This window comes from Gossypium hirsutum, chromosome D11 (genome assembly GCF_007990345.1).
Source record: "Gossypium hirsutum isolate 1008001.06 chromosome D11, Gossypium_hirsutum_v2.1, whole genome shotgun sequence".
Classification (NCBI taxonomy): Eukaryota; Viridiplantae; Streptophyta; class Magnoliopsida; order Malvales; family Malvaceae; genus Gossypium; species Gossypium hirsutum.
The window spans coordinates 64,941,969-64,963,587 of NC_053447.1; the positions used below are offsets into that span (position 1 = coordinate 64,941,969).

Here is a 21,619-nt window from a genome sequence, read left to right on the forward strand (position 1 = left end):
CCTAGTACCTAACTCATGTGCTTCGATGTATTGAAAGTTAATGCTCCATTGATATCGAAGCCAAAAGTTAGTACATTAGGTGCATGACTTATGTATGACATGACTTAATCTACAATTGTGGAATTCATAACTCGATTAAAGAGTAAATGGTATTCTTTCATTGGCATTACATGAATTATGAAAAAGAAACTTGGTCGTAGGTCATTCGTCTAGAATGAATAATTATCATTACTATTTGCTAACAATTATTTTTTTTTCATCATGAAAGATGCAGTGGTTACTATGAGACAAAATAAGATCAAATTGGGTCAACGGATTTTAATCCAAAGGGATTAAAGATATCCTATAAGAGTAAGAGTACAAATGACAAAGTCATTGGAAAAAAGTATAAATCTAACTTACTTTCAATGGTTTATAATGGGAGATCAGTCATGGTACTTTTAGCGAATTGACTCCATAATTAAATAATTTGTGATTAATAAACGAAGAATCGAAGCTTACTTACAAATTATTTAAGCCCTAATTATATATGTCTGATTGGTCTCTGCGTTAGCTCAATATAATTTGTATGGATTGCATGATAAGAACCACTTTGATGAATGGATGAAAACGATGTATGAAAAATAGATTGCATGAATTACTGTTCGCAGTAGATGCATTTGTTCGAAGTAAATAAGACAATTAAATTTATTTAGTCATAGAATCTAATATGGTAAAGTTTTCATTACTTTGATGGAATTAGAATTAAGTTGAGAATTTTTTTATTATTTTAATTAATTTTTGATTATTTAATTAATATTTTGAGAATAATTATATAAACTTATTTTAATTTAAAAGTAAATTTTGATTGAACTTACAATTGTACCTGATACTGATTTGAAAGGTGTCAGTTTTGACACAATATATCATTCATTTTATATCTATTTGATAATTATCGACCAAAGTAAAAACTTTGAGTTATACAAAGGAACTTGAATGCACACAATTTGGTGATAATTGAAGGTTAATTTTGTTGATAATTAATATGGTGAAAATCAACAAATAAATCATATAATCATCTCGCTTTATATCTTATTTAGAGTTAAAGTTTTGTAACTTCATAAATAAGTAGTCTAATTATGAGATTTAAAGAGAGCTTCAAGCATGCATTTTTTTTTGAGAGTTTATAAATGTAAATATAATATAATCATATTAAATTTAAATCAGTACAAAATACAAACGAATCATCATACTATCAAAAAATTGATTTTTTTCACACAATCCAAATAAAATTTGATATGGACATGTAATGTGAGAAAGAGAAAGGAAAGTTATTAGTGAGGAAGGCAACCCCATATCTGAAAAGAAAAAATTATCCAAATGTAACATTGGCAAATTGAAGAGGCAATTGCCATAACCCACTATCAACAAGGTCTTTGGTTTGTAATTATTGGCAATCCACTTCAGAAGATAAACTTATAAGAGAAATTGGAGTAATTTACACTCCTGCCTATTTCTTTCATCATTGGTTTTATTCTCTCTCTCTCTTTTTTATTTCCTTTTTATTTTTTATTTCATTTTTCTCATAAATATGAATGATTTAGACACCTTCCAAACTTAAATATTAAAAATATATTTTTATAATTAAATTTTAATTTTTTTAAAAATATTTATATTATTTAAATTAAATTCGGATCGACCCGGATACATCATCATTATAAATTATTTAGTATCAGGATTCAATCTATTTTGTAGGATATGGGTCTGTGTCACAAAAACATAAATTACATTTTTTTTTAAATTCGGATTTAGATCAAAATATGCATATGAGTGTAATTTTATTACAACCGATACAATTGATTTAATGTGTTAAATTAAAACAAATTTTAGATGATAATTCTGAAAAATTAATGGGACTCAAGCATCAACAAATCTTATCAAGATATATATATATATATATATACACATTCTCTTTCAGTGTTTCAAAGGGAGATGCCTTACATTTGGATGGTGAATATTTAAGGTCCTTTATGCCAAATAATTTCCGTTGGGGAATAGAGATACCAATGACCACGCTCTTAGAGGCATATGGAAAGTGGGAGAAAAATGCATGATCTTGATAGGGAATTTTTTTTAATTTATCTTTATTTATTTATTTATTTAAAAAATTATTTCATCAAGAACAAGGGAAAAATATATCTTTTATGTATTAAATTAGTATCATTTTACTTTTCAGTTTTTCTTTTTGTAATTTAAAGAAGCCAAAAAAAAAAGTTGTAGGGACTTGAATACTCATTTCCAAAATTTTAATAAATTAATAAAAATTCATCAAAATAATAATGTTAAAGATTATGCTATTTCTTTTTGAGAAAGGATTGTATGAAATTGTGATTCCACACTATCATAATCATTTTCCAATAAGAGAATGACAAATCAGATTTTGCCTCTTGATTTTTAGCATTTTTAGTTGGATTTGAATTTTGTTTTTCATGAATAAAAAGCTAAAAATCAGAAAGAAAAATCTTATTTATCATTCTCTTATTGAAAAGGGATAAAAATAACGTGGAATCACAATTTCATATAATTCTTTCTCTATTTTTATTGTTATAAATTATTCACTTGATGAACCAACCGGACATATATATATATATAATATAAAAATGAATTTATTCTTATTTTTGAACCTTGCAAACCAAAGTGTTATCCAACGTAGGGGAAATTCTGAAAAATCTGTAAATTAATGTTCTGTCAACTTTATTCCACTAAAAAGAAAAAAGAAATTTAAATAGATTTGCTCTAAAAAAACAAAATAAAATAGAGGTGATGAGATATAAGATTCTCAACCCACAAATATTTTTTTTATCAAAGCATGTAATCATGAATGATTTAACTGCCACTTACATTATGCTTCTACAAATATATGCTCAAAATAAAGGAAATTTTAAATAATGTGACAAACTAAAATTGAAAGCCTTCTTTTCTTTCTTTTTTCATAGATTACCATTTTCTTTCTTACAACTTTTTGACAATAGCATCAAGAATTTCCTATCAATCTTGAAAAGAAATACATAAGAATCTTGACATATATCTTCAACTTCTCTAATAAAGGACCACTAAGAGAGTCAAGATTTTGATGTTATTGTTATAATATGTAGGATAACGTAAATTTTAACGCGGTTTAAATGTATATTATATTTAAATTCATAATTTTTCTCAAACCTTTAAATTGGAAGATGATACCTACTTAAACGTACTTAGAACCTACGTCCTCTCTTGTATGTTGTGATAACAACGATGGCAACTGATAATTTTTTTGTAAAATTATATTTTAGTCCTTTAAACAATCATCTAAAAATGGTAAATTATGTTTGACCTCCAAAAGTTTTTAGTTTGATTTGTTTGTTAAATGGTATAAGAAATTTAGTAGCTTTTTAGTTTAAATATCATTGATTTTATTAGATAATATATTTATTACCTTTTTAATCAATTAAATAAATTTATTTACATTAATTATGGTATTATTTTTTATCATTATATGTTTATAATAAGAATAAATAAATAAATCATTACAATATCTAATACAAGTTTTGCAATTTTATAATGCATGTAATGTTAAGGCTTTTTATAACATAAAATAATTATATGCCTATTTTAGTTATTTTACTAATATTATAGATCTTTTAATTAACTATAAAACTTTAATTCCTATGAAAAGTTCACATATTCAACTTTACTTACTATATTTAAATTTTAAAATTTAAAATTCATATTTTATTATGAAAAAATTATGTATTATTTGCAATATTAATATTAAATTTAATATTTCTTACACAGATTATTTATCATCGAATTAAATCAAGATTGAGAGGAAAAAGAATTGTTAGCCAAAGTCGTTATAACTCATAACACTTGATTTTTTTAAATATTCTTATAATGGTCGCGCTAATCGCATTGCTGTTAGGGCTTTGTTCAATTCTTCTCTTCTAACTCACCAAACAAATAAAATAAAATATATTTTATAGTTATTTTATAAAAAATTTGTTTTTTTTTTTTACTTTAAACATTTATATATACATGCAATGGAAATAAAAAAACTTTATGTTACAAATTCAAATGTTTTGGGTTCAAATCTCATCATGTGCATGTGTTTTTCTTGATTGTATATATAAAGATAAAAATAATAATGAGTTTTTGATAATTTCATAACTGAATTGGATAACATCAACTCAATCAAAGCTTTAAATAATAGTGTAAATATTCTTTAGTCTCTAAAAATATTTTCAGCTTCACCTAATTATAATGTAGTTTTTAACCGATATAATACGAAAAATCAAACAAAAACTGAACTAATTTTAAAATAATCAAATAAAATCCACATAAAACATATACACAAAAACTATGAAAAAAAATCCACACATCTCAATCATAAATGATGGGATACAAACTCGAGATTTCAAAATTTGGGACCTTAGCCAAGAATTCATTGACCTTCACCTAACAATTTTTAATTTAACCTAAACTGAATTAAAGGAAATAAATACATATAAAAGAAAGAAAGAGAAATGAGATGGACATGAGAGGAGGATAGGAAGCCAAGCCCTCCATTATGAACCTTATGCCTTTTCCTCGAGAGGCGTGTGCTTTTCTCGTGCCTATGTGGGCCTTACTTACATATCCACTATCCTATTCCTCCCTCTGCACTGCCCCCATTTCACCATCTATAAATACATCACCATGCTCTTAAACCCATTCCATTGCAATCTTATAAGCTACCTTAACACAACTTACCAACTCAAAAACCCCAAGTTTTCACTTTCAAAAAACTTCCCACATTCACCATGTCTGGCACGTGCGGCAACTGTGACTGCGCTGACCGCAGCCAATGCACGTAAGTAATCCATGATGCTCTTACCCTTACCCTTGTGTTGTTGCTCGAAACTATGTCTTAAACGAGCTGAAACAATGTCTTGTTGTGTTTGTTATATTGTTTTTTTCATGTTTATTGTATGTCAAAGTTGTGCTTGTGAGGTATTAAAACTAAGGCCTTTTTTTGGTGCTTTTTCTATGCCTACAGGAAGAAGGGAAACAGCAACACCATGATCGTTGAGACTGAGAAGAGGTATATATTTTTTTGCTTTTCAAGCACTCTGAATCTCTAAAATCTGCAAATTTTATATATGAACCATCCATAACTATGTTACTCGAGCTCGGGTTGACGGTTGGATGTTGGTTTATATGTGTCAAGATACAAGTTTCTCAAATATTTAGAGGATGATATATGCTTTTGGAAAAACAGAGGCTATATAGATCCTAACTATAATCGGAGAATCAAGAAACTTAAATATGGGAAATGATATGTTAATTATATAATCTGTTCTGTTGTTCTAATTGCAGCTACATCAACAATGTTGAGATGGATGCTCCAGCTGAGAACGATGGCAAGTGCAATTGCGGTACTGGCTGCAGCTGCACAGACTGCACCTGTGGCCACTAAGCCAACATACAATGGTCATGCTTCAGATCATGGCATATATAGGGATCTAAATAATGAATTTAAGGTTGAATAATTTGTGTCTGTTGTAGTTTGTGTGGTGACTTATATCTGTCAGTTAACCTTTCTCTCCTTTACTATGATGTAATGGCTATGCTTATGGCCTTATCTGGTTAATGAAGTATCCTTACTATATATCTCTCTCTCTCTCTTCGATGAAACAACATATACATGAAGCTTTTTTATCACCATTAATGTCTGAACTAAAACCAGTTACAAATGAAAGTATTGTGGCTGTTCCAAGAGATTAGATAAGGCTAAACAGCCTCATACCAAAGGAAAATACATGAAAATTTGATAGTTGGGATGAATCCAATGTTGAATATTGGCAATATCCCACATTAGGAAAAGATAGAAAGGGAGGGGGTTTGGTTTGTTATATATAGAACCCCTCCCCCTTTGGTTGTATCATCCCAAAATCTTCTCTTTTGTAATATTTCTAGAGGAAATATTAATTTGGTAGTGTCCGAGGACGTAAGCTAAATTGGCCGAACCTCGTTAAAACTCTGGTATTTTATTTCTTATTTGTTTGCTTTTATTTAATAGCTTTATGTTGGTTATATTTATTTAGTTATTATTGCTATAAATATCTAAGTGAGTTCTGTCTAGTTGTTGGGTTTTAAGCGGGACCATTGTGACCCCTCCAATTTAACTGGGAATTTTCTTAGTATAATTGTTGGCATAATAATTATCTAAATATTTCTGATAATATTGTTATTAATATTATCGTCGCTTCCGCAACAATTGGTATCAGAGCCAAGGTTTTGTAGTATGCTCTGTGTTTGCAGCTTAGTCTGATCTTACACATCAGAAACATTTCCGAAAGCTTGTGGGTATTCCGCATTTGGTGGCTATTAAATAGAAGCTATGGCAAAAATGACAGAAGAAAAACCATCCATATCAACAACTTCCACTTCGTACATTTTGCCGAGGATTGGAACTGCAAATACGAGATTTGTAGTGGAAATTTTTGATGGAACAGGTCATTTCGGCATGTGGCAAAGTGAGCTTCTAGATGCCCTCTTTCAACAGGGTCTAGATATTGCCATTGAGGAAGAAAAACCAGAAGGGGTTGATGATAAAGAATGGAAGACCATCAACCGATTGGCATGTGGTACAATTCGATCATGTCTTTCCAGAGAGCAGAAGTATACATTCAGTAAAGAGACTTCTGCAAGTAAATTGTGGAAAGCATTGGAGGAGAAATTTCTGAAGAAGAACAGTCAAAATAAGTTACATATGAAGAAAAGACTGTTTCGTTTCAGTTATGTTCCTGGTACCACGATGAACGAGCACATTACCAATTTTAATCAGCTGGTGGCTGATTTGTTGAATTTGGATGTGACTTTTGAAGACGAAGACTTGGCGTTAATGTTGTTGGGATCGCTTCCTGAGGAGTTTGAGTACCTTGAAACTACTCTACTTCATGGAAAATCGGAAGTAACTTTCAATGAAGTAACTGCTGCATTGTATAGCTATGAACTACGCCGAAAGGATAAGTTGAAAGGTTCAGGTGAAGCAGCAGTGGAAGCATTGGTAACAAGAGGTCGTCAGCAAAGTCAGTCTAAGGGGAAGAGAAGAAAGTCCAAAGGTCGAGCTGTTGCCAAAGATGAATGTTTTTTTTGCAAAGAAAAAGGACATTGGAAGAAAGATTGTCCAAAATTGAAGAAAAAAGGGAAGACTCCGCAAGATGCAAATGTTGCAGAATGCAATAGTGAAGCAGAGTCAGACTTTTCTCTTAGTATGACATCTTCAACATTATATGCAGATGAGTGGATCATGGATTCTGGTTGTTCCTATCATATGTGTCCCATTCGGGAATGGTTCTTTGAATTTCAAAAACTAGATGAAGGGGTTGTTTACATGGGTAATGATAACACATGTAAAATAGCCGGGATAGGTTCAATTAAACTGAGGAGTCATGATGGATCTACTAGAATTTTGCGGGATGTACGATATGTCCCAAAGTTGAAGAAGAATCTCATCTCTTTGGGGTCGTTAGAATCTAAAGGCCTAGTTGTGACAATACGAGATGGAGTTCTTAAAGCAACTTCAGGAGCATTGGTGATGTTGAAAGGCATAAGAAAGAACAATCTGTATTACTACCAAGGTAGTACAGTGGTCGGGACAACAGCAGCAGCAATTACGAGTACCAAGAAGGACGCTGAGGCAACACAGCTGTGGCATATGCGTTTGGGCCATGCTGGTGAAAAATCCTTGCAAACTCTAGCCAAGCAAGGATTATTGAAAGGTACAAAGACTTGCAAACTTGAATTTTGCGAGCATTGTGTTCTGGGAAAACAACGAAGGGTGAAATTTGGCACTGGGATTCACAATACTAAAGGTATTCTGGATTATGTGCATTCTGATGTATGGGGACCGTCCAAGACTCCATCACTTGGAGGAAGACGTTATTTTGTCACCTTTATTGATGATTTTTCCAGACGAGTTTGGGTGTTCCCTATGAAGAACAAAGATGAGGTGCTTGAAGTTTTCCTTAAGTGGAAAACTAAAGTTGAAAATCAGACAGGAAGGAAGATTAAGGTTCTCCGATCAGACAACGGTGGAGAATATAAAAGCGATCCTTTCCTGAAGATATGCCAAGATTGTGGCATAGTAAGGCACTTCACCGTAGGTGGAACACCGCAACAGAATGGGGTGGCAGAGCGTATGAATCGAACGCTTGTGGAGAAAGTTCGATGTATGTTATCTAATGCTGGATTAGATAGAAAGTTTTGGGCTGAGGCTGTGACGTACGCTCAACATCTCATCAATCATTTGCCATCATCTGCTATAAATGGCAAGACTCCTTTGGAGAAATGGTATGGAAAACCTGCTACTGATTATGACACCTTGCGCATTTTTGGTTCTATTGCATATTATCATGTGAAAGAATCAAAGTTAGATCCAAGAGCAAAGAAGGCTCTATTCATGGGCTTCAATGCTGGTGTTAAGGGATATCGTTTGTGGTGTCTAGAGGCAAAGAAGACGATAATCAGTAGGGATGTTACCTTTCATGAATCTGCCATGTTGAATAAGGTAAATCCAGAAGGAGTGAGTAGTACTTCGCAGCAGGTGGAGTGTACTCCGCAGCAGGTGGAGTTTGAGCAGAGTGTGGTAATTCCAGCAGAAGGTACCACTAGTGATTCTTCATTGGCAGATGCAGAGTCAGATGAGGAAGAGGTTTCTACCCAAGAACCTCAACAGCAATCAGAGCCAATTGCAGTCAGAAGGCAGAGACGAGAAATTCAGAAACCAGCTCGTTTCACTGACATGGTAGCTTATGCACTTCCAGTTGTTGATAATATTCCATCCACTTACACCGAAGCCATTCAGAGTTTAGAGAATAATAGATGGTTAGGTGCAATGGAAGAGGAAATGCAATCTCTAGAGAAAAACAAGACGTGGAAGTTGGCACAACTACCAAAAGGGAAGAAGGCGATTGGTTGCAAATGGGTATTTGCAAAGAAAGAAGGATTTCCCGACAAAGAAGATGTTCGTTACAAGGCAAGGTTAGTGGCTAAAGGCTACGCTCAGAAGGAGGGAATTGACTATAATGAGGTATTTTCTCCAGTTGTTAAACATTCCTCCATTAGAATTTTGTTGGCCTTGGTAGCGCAGTTGAATTTGGAGCTAGCTCAACTTGATGTGAAGACCGCGTTTCTACACGGTGATTTGAAGGAGGAAATCTATATGACTCAGCCAGATGGATACAGGGTTGCTGGTAAAGAAAATTGGGTGTGTAAACTTAGCAAATCGTTGTACGGATTGAAACAATCTCCGAGACAATGGTACAAACGATTTGACAGGTTCATGAAGGACCAGAAGTACAAAAGAAGCAAATACGATCATTGTGTGTATTTGCGCAAGCTTCAAGATAATTCCTACATCTACTTACTCTTGTATGTTGATGATATGCTGATTGCAGCAAAGAGCCAAATGGAGATTGATAGACTGAAGGCTCAGTTGAGTAAAGAGTTTGAGATGAAGGATTTAGGGGAAGCTAAGAAGATTCTCGGCATGGAAATAACTCGGGATAGAAAGAGGGGCAAACTTTGGCTGTCACAAAAACAGTATTTGGAGAAGGTACTACAACGTTTCGGTATGTCTGAAGGTACAAAACCTGTAAGTACCCCACTTGCTCCTCATTTTAAACTAAGTAACCAGTTATCTCCAACGACTAAGGAAGAACAAGAGTACATGGCAAAAGTCCCATATGCAAATGCAGTTGGAAGCTTGATGTATGCAATGGTATGTACGAGACCAGATATTTCACAGGCTGTTAGTGTTGTTAGCAGGTACATGCATGATCCGGGCAGGGGTCATTGGCAAGCTGTGAAATGGATTCTGCGGTATCTCCAAAATACCATAGATGTCGGATTGGCATTCGAGCAGGATGAATCATTTGGTCAATGCATAGTTGGATATTGTGATTCTAATTATGCAGGTGATTTGGATAAGCGACGGTCTACAACTGGCTATTTGTTTACTTTAGCGAAAGCGCCAGTTAGTTGGAAATCTACCTTACAGTCCACGGTGGCTTTGTCTACAACAGAGGCAGAGTATATGGCAATTACAGAGGCTGTGAAGGAAGCAATTTGGCTTCATGGATTGCTTAAAGACTTGGAAGTTGGTCAGAAACAACTTAAGGTGTATTCTGACAGTCAGAGTGCTATTCATTTAGCAAAGAATCAAGTTTTTCATGCACGAACGAAGCACATAGACGTTCGCTATCACTTTGTGCGGGAAATTCTCGAAGAAGAGGAGATACTTCTCCAAAAGATTCACACTACGGAGAATCCTGCAGATATGCTGACTAAGGTGGTTACAAGGGCCAAGTTTGAACATTGTTTAGACTTGATCAATGTCCGACACATTTGATATGGCGTCGTTGGCGCAAATTTGAAGACACTATTGAAGTTTGTGTTATGAGAAGATGTTCGAAGATGTGGAATATCGCCAAGGTGGAGATTTGTTGAATATTGGCAATATCCCACATTAGGAAAAGATAGAAAGGGAGGGGGTTTGGTTTGTTATATATAGAACCCCTCCCCCTTTGGTTGTATCATCCCAAAATCTTCTCTTTTGTAATATTTCTAGAGGAAATATTAATTTGGTAGTGTCCGAGGACGTAAGCTAAATTGGCCGAACCTCGTTAAAACTCTGGTATTTTATTTCTTATTTGTTTGCTTTTATTTAATAGCTTTATGTTGGTTATATTTATTTAGTTATTATTGCTATAAATATCTAAGTGAGTTCTGTCTAGTTGTTGGGTTTTAAGCGGGACCATTGTGACCCCTCCAATTTAACTGGGAATTTTCTTAGTATAATTGTTGGCATAATAATTATCTAAATATTTCTGATAATATTGTTATTAATATTATCGTCGCTTCCGCAACATCCAACACCAATAGGGCAAGAAAATGTATCTGCCCTTTATTTCCTAGATTTTTCAAATAATATATGTGTAAATGGTTTTGTAACTAAATGTTTTCACTCTATAAACTTTGTGTATCAAATCTCAAACATTGAAGCCCTCTGCGCGAAGGCATATACGATGAGCTTCTATCCATTTTGCACAAGCTTCTTCACCGTGCTGTACAATGCATTCATCTCTGAGCTTCTTTGTCTCGGGGCAAGCGCAGCAAATTTTCTTCTTTGGCTTTGATTCTGCACCAGTTGTTGGTTTTGCTGATTCCTGATTTTGCTGCAAGCCAGGCAAAGCTAAGGTAGATGTATTTTGTGTAGGCAATCCACCCATTTTCTCCAGTAGTAAGTGATTCCCAGGTACTGTGAAACAGAATCAAAGTTTTATGCGCAAGGAAAATGAAGAAATTTCATCACAAAGTCGAAGAAAATCAACATTGGCCGTGATAACAGGAATGAGGAATCATATTACAACAACAAACAGCAGCTAATGTCAATTATTTTTCCTTTTTGGCCATTCAAGTACCAATACATCTGCAAATTTACATTGTACGCTGTCCAATTAATCGATATTGTGAAAGCAAAAGCACAACCAACATGACAATAGCCTATCTAGCAAGACTATAACTGCACCGGGCTATATTACTTGGGACTCAGGAATGAGTGTAGTATATGGGTATATATCCAACAAGAGCCTGCTCAATTTTTCTAAGTTTTTTTCACATGTTGGTGGATACCTACATCCAGATATGTATAAAACATGAGTGTCGGACATATATACCTTAACAAAAATGAAGAGTTTAAGTAATGTATGCATTGCGTAGAAACCACAGGTTTGTGTATAAAAATACTGAAAACAGCTGGTCAAGTGAACAATATTGGTACCGGGGTATTATCACCCAAAAAAGAAAGCTTGAAATGTTCAAAACAGAAATTCCATTTTATGCTTCTCTAACATTCTCTCTTACATGTCAAATAAACTTCACAAAGACTTAAAACATAAGTATCGATTCATTATATAGTGAAAGCAAAATATAAGAACCTGAAACTAAACCAATTCTCTGAAGCAGTGTATCTGATGACCACTAGGTCGTATAAGAATCGATCATACAATTCGACTGAACACTAATACTAATAACATAAAAGTCCAGCAAAGTAAGAGTTCCAAAGCAAATCAAATTTGTGTAATTTATTCCTTGAGTTATTTGGAAGCAAGTTTTCCTCTTTGTATCTAAGCATTTCAACATTGCTATCGAGTGATGGTATATAATTTCATCTTCACCTAAAGCTAAATAACTTTTTCCAGGATCCAAACTCCAAAACAAAGGCCAAAGATCTTCAGCTGCAGTCACATAATCTCATATCCATTTATTCTAAAAACTAAGTCAAGAACAAATCTATATTTCACCATTTATTTCTTTACCTTTTAGCTTTCCACCATCCAAAAGAAAACAAATACCATGAACATGAAATAAAATTTTCTCCCTATCAGTTTAGTCCAAATTCCAAAAAAAAAAAAAGCAGCCATAATTCAACAGAACAAGAAAAACCCAGACAGATAAAAACAATAATCAATCAAATTAATACTTTGAAAGGATAAAAATTGAATCTTTGTTCTTACAATGCAAGCTTTTGCCTCGAAAACACTTTTCTTTTTCCCTTTTTGTTGGTTTCCTACGTATACTAAAACCTTCTTCTTCTAGGAATCAAGGAATAGATAGAAAAAAGAAGAGGAACAATACGTAAACAAAGAAACGAATATACAAGTAATGAAAAGAAAACTTACGCTGAATTTTAAGCAAAGGAAGATTCGGATCCGGCAACTGGTGGTCGCTGCTGGGTTTTCTAGAGGTTTATTGAAGGCAGCTACACTTTTTCAATGGAGTTGAAATTGGACTAGCCTTTTATGATTCAAATAGTATATAGAAAATGAAGCCCAAGAAGCAACATGGTTCCTTCATATAAAAGATTAGATTTCTCAATAATAATTAAATAAAATTTATCTACTTTATATCCAGATATGTATATCTGATCTATTTTTAATATTACTACTGAACTCTCTTCAAAAAGTTATATTTAAATTTATTTTAATCCAATATATGATATATATATTGGTGAATTATAAAAGGGAAGCAATGCTCTAATATCAATACAACTAGCGCGACTTGAACTCAAATCACACTTGAGGCGATGAACATATTGACCATCAAGTTAACACACGGGATTTTAAAATATGATATAATTTAATTATCAATCCAATCATATCTTTAATAGTTATTTTTTGTTATAATTTTAACTTCTTAAAAAACACATTAATTAAAGATTGAGTTAGATAGAATCATAACAAAGGCAAAACAACTTTTAAATCATATTTATTCTATTGCATGAACAAAGCTAAAAACATAATTAATTCTAATTATATCATATCTTTACTATATTATTATACAACATATTAATATTTATTTTTCAATACATTCACGAAGATAAATCATGAAATATTTAGTTCTTGACACAGTTTTAATTATATTTTTTTAACTAATCACCAAAAACAACTATATATATATATGTTGATTCACATTAGTCAACATAGAAAAATATATATAAATTTGTTAAAACTTCAATTAAATATTAACTACAAGAAGTTAAAGTTCATTTGAAAAGACATGGTAGAATATTTGGTTGTTTGACAATTAGAAAGGTTGGATGCAAAAAATTAAATAATAGATTAATTAGGGATAGATAGGTAGTTTTAGAGGGGTTGAAACGTCAGACCGAATTTTACTAGAATTTTAGGTTTGATTAATAAGCTTGGATTTGGCCCGGTTCATAAAATGGACTTAAATTTTTATCCAAATTCAGTTCATAATAATTTTTTTAATACGAAAAAAATTTAAAAATATAATATATCAAATACACTAATAACATTAAAACAAATGTTTCTCAATAAATTAAAAATACATTAAAAAGTCTTTATACTAAAATAGTTGCAAAATAAACAATAAAACAAAAGTTCTAGATAGCAAAATACTAGGGAACCAGGTATGCAATTCGAGCTTGACATAGCCAAAAAAATCTTACCCAATACTCGATCCATTTAGAAAAGAGGCTTAATTTTTTGAGTTTATATTTTTATCTACTTTCTCACTTTTTTAATGTATTTTCAAGGGCCCAACTATTAAAAAGGTATAGGTAATCCAATATGTTAACTAATATTTCCATTTATGATAAATGAAACAAAAGTACTCATAATAAATCGTTGGGTCCATTAAATATGGTTGTCATGCCATTACCTGCAACACCTATTTTCTTTTATATTATTACTGGAAATTTTTTATTCATTTTATAATTTTTAATTTTTAACATTAAAAAAATTATCACAAAATTTACTTTTTGCTAATAAACTTTATAAACTCTACTGATAATATATAAAATATTAAATCTACTTCATATACATAAGCATAAATCTTATATTATCATGTATTAATTTAATTATCGTTTACGAATTTGATCTTGAAAATTAATGAATAAACCATCTACATTTAAATAAGGAATTAAAAATATTAAATAGTATCTCAACTCAATTTACATGCCATAATTAGGGTTGAGAGAATAATAGTTTATGATGTAAAAAATAATATTTTATATTTTTTTAAATATTTATGAAAAACTTTGAACCTTTACTAAATAAGACCTAAAAGCTATAAAGAATCAATTTTATCAAAAAAAAAAACCCAAACCCATAATTAGTATATAAAAAAAAGAGAATCAAATGGAATTGAATTATCACGAATTTGTCTATGTCTAATTGAACTTAGCATTAATCACCCTTTCCTCTCTCACCATCACAAGTGTTATTGCTTCACTTTTTCTCCACACGCTTTGTTAACCGGAATCATCCTTTTTAAGCAAAATCAAGATTGTTTGAATTAGATTAGATTAATCGATTAAATCGGGAAAAGTATTAATTTGAGAACCTGTATTAATTGATTGAATTAATTTTTTAATATTTTTTATTTTAATAAATCATGTAATCAAATCAAACGAATGGTTGGAATGGATTAAGTGTGTGTTTGGATTCAAACGCAGCTGTAGCGGTAAGGTGAGAATAAAAAAGAACTATTAAGGACATCAGATTAGAATTGATATATAATAAAAGTTTTTTAAATTATTTTACTTTTTTAAAATTATTAAAATATGTGAATTTATAAATTCATTTAATAAAATATTAAAATGTATCTTCCAGTATTTTAATGTTTTTATAATTAATTTAAATTATTTATTAGATAAAATGATAATTATTTTTATTTTTATAGTTAAATATTTTTTATAACAATAATAAATATTATTTTCACAAATAGTAACATTATACTTGGATCAAATTTGAGAAAGAAATTAATTTAACTTTCAAGGATAAAATGGTAAAATAATAAATAAAAGTAATGGTATTTTTGTCTCTTAAAAATACCAACAGCACCCAAGAGTTCCAATTGTTGCTGAAACCTCCAGCAAAAATTTAGCTGTCTAGTGCGGTGAAATTAATTTCTCACTAGACTGATTTACTTTTCCAAATACCTCACTGATGTCCTGAAGCAAACTTTAACCCTAATTCTGAAAATAAATAAATTTAAACAATAGAAGTCAATTCCCATAAATTACCCATAAAATAATGGAGTGGGGTAATAAAAGCAAAGGGGAAAAAAAGAAAAGGCCGTAATCATGAGAAGCTTTACCAAATGTTGAATTGAATTGGGAACATGCGAAAGCCGCCTCAATTATTCACCATACAACTGTTTGTTTCTTTGTTTTTTTATTTAATAAAGTTCCAACTGTTTGTTTTCCCTTTTTATTCTCTTTTTCAATAACCCCCAATTGTTTGTTCACCTGTCTAACAACTAGAAGACTTGAAATAGTAAAGAGTAAATTAGGGTAGAAACCACTCATTTATGATTTTCTTTTCTCACCATAAATTATAAAATAATCGTTCAGCTATTAGTATTTTTTTGATTATTCAATTATAAAAAATTACAAAATAATCATTCAATTATTTAATTTTATCTTTTCTGGTCACCAATTGATTAATGTAATAATGAAAACACCAAAAAATTCAATATAGTTGAGTGATTATTTTGTAACTTTTCATAATTAGGTGACCAAAAAAATTTACTAATAGTTTGATGACTATTTTGTAATTTTTTGTAATTGGGTGAAAAAAAAAATCATAATTAGATGACTATTAATGCATTTTTCATATAAAATATTAAGAATATGTATCACATTTAAAAAAAAAATTGATGGTGTGTTAATTTAGTTGATTCCATTATTTTTATAATAATAAACGTGAGTTCGAATACTCTTAAACGCGCTTTTCCTTCATTTTATAGGTTCGAAGAGTTATGAGTAGAAATAAATATTGTATAAAAAATTAAAAATTTCGTCAACATTCAAAAGATTATTTGATTATATATTTATTTTAAAAAGTTAAATGATTTATCAAAATTAAGGAGTAGTACAAGACTTTAAAAATGACTATTTATATTATTATTTAAGTGTGTAGTTGAGTTGGTGTTACGAATGAATTTCATATTACTGAAATTGCCAAAATAATATTACATGCTTTAAATAAGTTATATTATTACAATGATACTCTTAATTGTTTTTTTTATTTTATGTTTTTGAATAAAACCAATAAAAATTCAATAATAAGATTTAAACAGGTGTCACTAGCATTTACAAAACTTTACATTAACCACTTCAACTAAAATTTTATTTTAATTATTTTTGTAAATTTTAATGTTATTACATAAACTTTTTAAGTGAGTTACCCACTCTCTCCATGATTTAATTGTTAAATAAATATTTTATAAATATGTTTTTAATGTTGATCTTTTCTTTTGCCAACATGATAACATTTTGACAATATGTTAAATAATGCGACTTAACATGATGACTTATAGGAAAATGACAATATGATCTACAAAGTAAATTTTAAGATTCTTAATCAAATGTAGATTGAGTATTAGTTTGATTGGCATTAACATTGTTTCTAATGTAGGAGAATATGGGCTCGAATGTGTTGAAGCACATTATCCTCCTATTTAAAGGTTAGGGAGAGGCAATGGATAGTTTTAAGCTTTGTTAATAAAAGAGCAATTACTTTCAAGATAAGCATAGCATGCAAAGTAGTACTTTACTCTTTCTACCCATCAGGAAAATACAAATTCTCCTTTATTTCAGTCTTTTTTTTTTCAATTTTCAATAAAAGTATGCAAAGTTGTATTAAGTACTTTACTCTTTCTACCCATCAGGAGAATACAATTTCTCATTTGTTTTGGTCATTTTTTTTAGTTTTCAATAAAAGTAAATAGCAAAATCGTGGCTAAGGAACTATACTAGTGACCTATCTAATTTTATTGTAGAAATTTTCGGGATCTATGATTGGACCATGCAAACTAAAAAAGTTAACTTTTTTTTTTATCTTTTAAACTATTACAAAATAATTATTTTGATTTTTTTCTTATTTTAAAAACATATAGAGACCTAATCTTCGAATAGATAATGCAATATAATGTGAAATCTTTCATGAAATAAAAAATCTTGAAATATTTTTCTTTTCCGTTTTGCACATGTCATCAATAACTTTCAAACTTGGACAGTGCAAGTACGTTGATAAAATAACCAAAGTCCCACAAAATCTAGTAAAAAAAATTGAGTTGAACTAAACCAAGGAAGATAACTTTGTTATTTCCGCATCCCATGGGGATGTCCAACTTCATCTCTCTAATACTTATCAATCTATTTCATGTTCATTTCCTTTTGAATCACTTGATATATATTTTCTCTTTTTTTGGTATTTTTTAATACATATTATTTGGTCTTTTATTTATAAATTATTTATTCTTTTTAGATTTTTAAACCATTTTTAAAATTTTTAATCCAAAAATGATTTAAGAAAATATATTTTCCCTTTTTTTTTAACTTTTAGAACTATAACTAAATTGAAAAAATATAAATATCGTGGGTTAAATTTATTGAACTAGTTAGAATTAGAACTAAAATGACAAATTTTATAAATATCGAGGGCTAAATTTGTTAACTTTGTAGATTTAGGATTAAATTGATAGAATATGTAAATATTGAAGAGCTAAATTTGTTATTAGGTCAATAAAAAAGACTCGTCAATTTTTTATCACTTATTTAATAGCAACTAGTAAAAGATCGAGTAATATATTTGATTTTGAAAAGTTGAATAACTAAATTAAAAAAAAGGTTGGGTGGTCAAAATTGACATAAAGGCATAATTAAATGACTATTTTTGTACTATAAAAAATAACCATTTTTATAGTTTACCATAATTTTTAACGACGATATATAAAATGAAAATAATTTTTACCATAATTCTTAAATTAAATAAATTTATTTTATTTTTGACTTGAAATGCAAATTTGTGAAAATTAAGGGTGAGTTTGGATGGGCGGTGCGTTTACCTACGGTTAGTGTAAAAATAACTGTGATGGTGAAACTAGATACTATAATAATACTATAACGTGAGATAAAAAATAAGCTAAACGTAACGTACCACACTACACCTACTCTCCCATCCAAACTTACCCTAAGTTCATAGCGGTGGAATTTATCCTCTTTAGTAATAATCGTGAATAGATATGCAAATTTTGAGCACATGATGATGAATGGACGATGGTGATGGAATTGAAAATTTGTTTTTTCAAAAAGTGGGACCCAATGTAACACATAAAAAGAAAGGTAAGGAAAAGCCAACGACCTTCTTCTCCTCACTTTCTTCCTACCCGTCTCAATCCTGCGAGGTTTCAACAATTTCTCACGCTCCATCTCAGCGAGTGAAACGTACGGTTCGGTTATTGTAAAGCCTCTTTTTTAATAAGAGAAACGAGATTGGTTTTGTTAAAACTAAAAAATAAAAATAAATATTTAACATGTTTTATGTTTAAATTTAAGAATTTATTATTAAGTCATAATTCGATAAGGGATGTTAGAATTAAAAAAAACTAAAAATATAATTGATTAAAATAATTTATATAATAAAAATTATGCATTGATTTATGACTTTCGCTCATACCTAATTTTAAGTTAATTAAAATAAAACCATAGGATTAAAAAAAACTAAAATTACAATTAAAATGTCATTTCTAAACGCTATAAAATCAATATAATTAATATTTAATACAGTACAAGTGACAATACGGCCAAGTCTCTTTTTTTTTTTAATAAAAATTACTTATTTATTATTCTTTATTATGCTCTAGAAGGATACACATCCCTCTTAAAACTATGGAATAATGACCAAAATTACTCTTAAAGTTTACTCTTTTCGGCAATTTGGTACTTATTTTTTTGAGTAATTTTAACGGAGAATGACGTGGCATAATTATATGGAAATTTTTAACTTACATGAATTCAATAATCTTATTTTCGAGATTAAAAGTTTTACCAATTAATATCTAATATTGAATTTTATTGGGTTGAAGGTTTTTGCCATTTATGTTACTTTTTGTTATTTTTTAATTTCATGTCAGATGTTAATTTGTAAAAAAAGTTATTTCTAAAACGATATCGTTTCAATCACGTCAATTAAAACTTCCCATATCATCATCACACATCATTTATCGTTTTTCTTTTTTTTTTCAATTAAAAAACAAGTAATTTGATTCAGAGTAAAAAAGTTGAGGGTAAAATTGCTAAAAAAAGAATAAGTTCAATTTGCTCAAAAGAATACACATCAACGGTATTTTGTTCATTATAACATATTATATTCTCCCTAAAATTAAGGTTGTTGACACCATTTTTGATGAAAACGGGGTCGACTTGGGTTTTGATGAAAACGAAAAAAACGGGAGTCGCCACCAATCCTTTTTGGGGTGTGATTGGGTCACCTTGGAAAGAGGTTGTTTTTAATAAATAATTTGATCTTATTAAAACAACGGTTTTGGTCTACGAAATTTAGGAAACGGGTTCGGGAGTCGGTTACGTACGAGGAAGGGTTAGCACCCTCGTAACGCCCAGAAATTGGTACCTAGTTGATTATCTAATGTCTTGATGTCGAAAATTGAGAACTTAAAAGAATTAAAAAAAATACGATCCTAGCATTAAAGTTTTGGAAAAAGAAGTATATTTCACGTTAATCAAGGAAGAGAATCATATCCAGTGAGTTAGAATACAATGTCTCAAACTCCCGATACGCGAATAAAAAATGCTTATTTAAAAGATATTTTAGCCATCTCGGATTTAAAATGAGATCACGACCAGTAAGTTAGGACGCGACTCTTTTTAAGATCCCGGGATCATTTAAAATTTGAGCTTGAAAAAGATTCGTGCATTTAGATTTATCGAGAAAAACGAAACCCAGTAAGTTAGGGCACGATTTCTCGATTCCGAACACGAAATGTTATTTTTTGAAAAAATAAATTTTGTTATATCGAGTAAAAATAAAGCACAAAATCATAGTGAAAGCAAATTACATTATTTATGCATAGCAAGATCATAATGAACATGAAAATATAAAAACGATGCAAACAATAGCAATTAATTTGAACGATCAAATTTACAACATACAAATAACACAATATAAAAACGAATAAATTTAAATCATCCATTCAAAATAATGACAAAAATGAAATAAATAAATAGCAATACAATTAAGTAAAAAGATATATATAGACATGAGCTAAAATATGTGTATACATGAATTAATAAAATATATAAAGTATATTTTAATAAAATAAATTAATATACGTATATATAAAAAACATGTACATATATGTAGATGTATAAAACTAATGGAATACGAAAATAAAGAGATACATGTAAAAAGTAAGTGTATACATATTGTAAAGTAAAAGAGAAAAATATATATGTACAAATTAAAGTTTTAAAATATGAAATATACATATGTGTACAAATAAATACATTAATTTATATACATGTTAAAAATATATTGAAAAGGTGTATATATGTGGATTTAAAAATATAAAAAGTATATTTAAACTATAAAGATATATATAAATATGTATATATTTAAAGAATGAAAACATGTATATAGATCTATAGGTATGTACATAAGTTATAAAATGTATGAAAATATATAAGTATAATATATATAAGAATAATGCATGTATGTCATGCAAATATATGCATATATATACGTACCAAAGGTTTAAATAAAATAAATAAAAATAAATAGGAAGAAATAATAATAATAATGATAATAATAATAATAATAATAAACTCAATAATAAATAAAATGATAGGATTAAACTAAAAACAAACAAAATACCAGGGGAGAAATCAAAATAAGATAAGGCCACAAGATCGATTTGCGATGCGCGCAGAAGAAGGGGGATCGATTGAGCAATTTCCCCAACCTTATGCGCATGTGCTCCGCACTGGACTAAATCGAAACGCATAAAAAGCAAGTGGCCAAATTTAAAAAATTGAATGGGACCAGATCGCGCCATATTGCATGAGCGGAGGGACCGGATGTGCAAATAGTCCCTCCGAGCCTGAACGCGCGGATCTTAGACCCATTAAGGACGGGTTTTCGGGTCTTATAAAAATAACAGGAAAGAAAAAAAAAACTAAAACCTACATCGTTTTTTAAAAAACAGAGACACCTCTGGTTCTCTCCCA

At 30.1% G+C, this 21,619-nt stretch overlaps 2 long non-coding RNA genes across 2 annotated transcripts; one reads left to right on the plus strand and one right to left on the minus strand.

Annotated features, from left to right (window-relative positions):
* The first annotated feature begins 4,543 nt into the window (after nt 1-4,543).
* On the plus strand, nt 4,544-5,665 carry LOC107889388 (uncharacterized). The gene is made up of 3 exons (XR_001681731.2): nt 4,544-4,867; nt 5,054-5,098; nt 5,374-5,665. It is a non-coding gene; the product is annotated as an uncharacterized lncRNA (long non-coding RNA).
* A 5,210-nt stretch (nt 5,666-10,875) lies between these two features.
* LOC107889389 (uncharacterized) lies at nt 10,876-12,895 on the minus strand. Its single transcript, XR_001681733.2, has 2 exons — nt 12,744-12,895; nt 10,876-11,320 (listed from the first exon to the last, which is right to left on the minus strand). It is a non-coding gene; the product is annotated as an uncharacterized lncRNA (long non-coding RNA).
* Between the last annotated feature and the right edge of the window lie 8,724 nt (nt 12,896-21,619).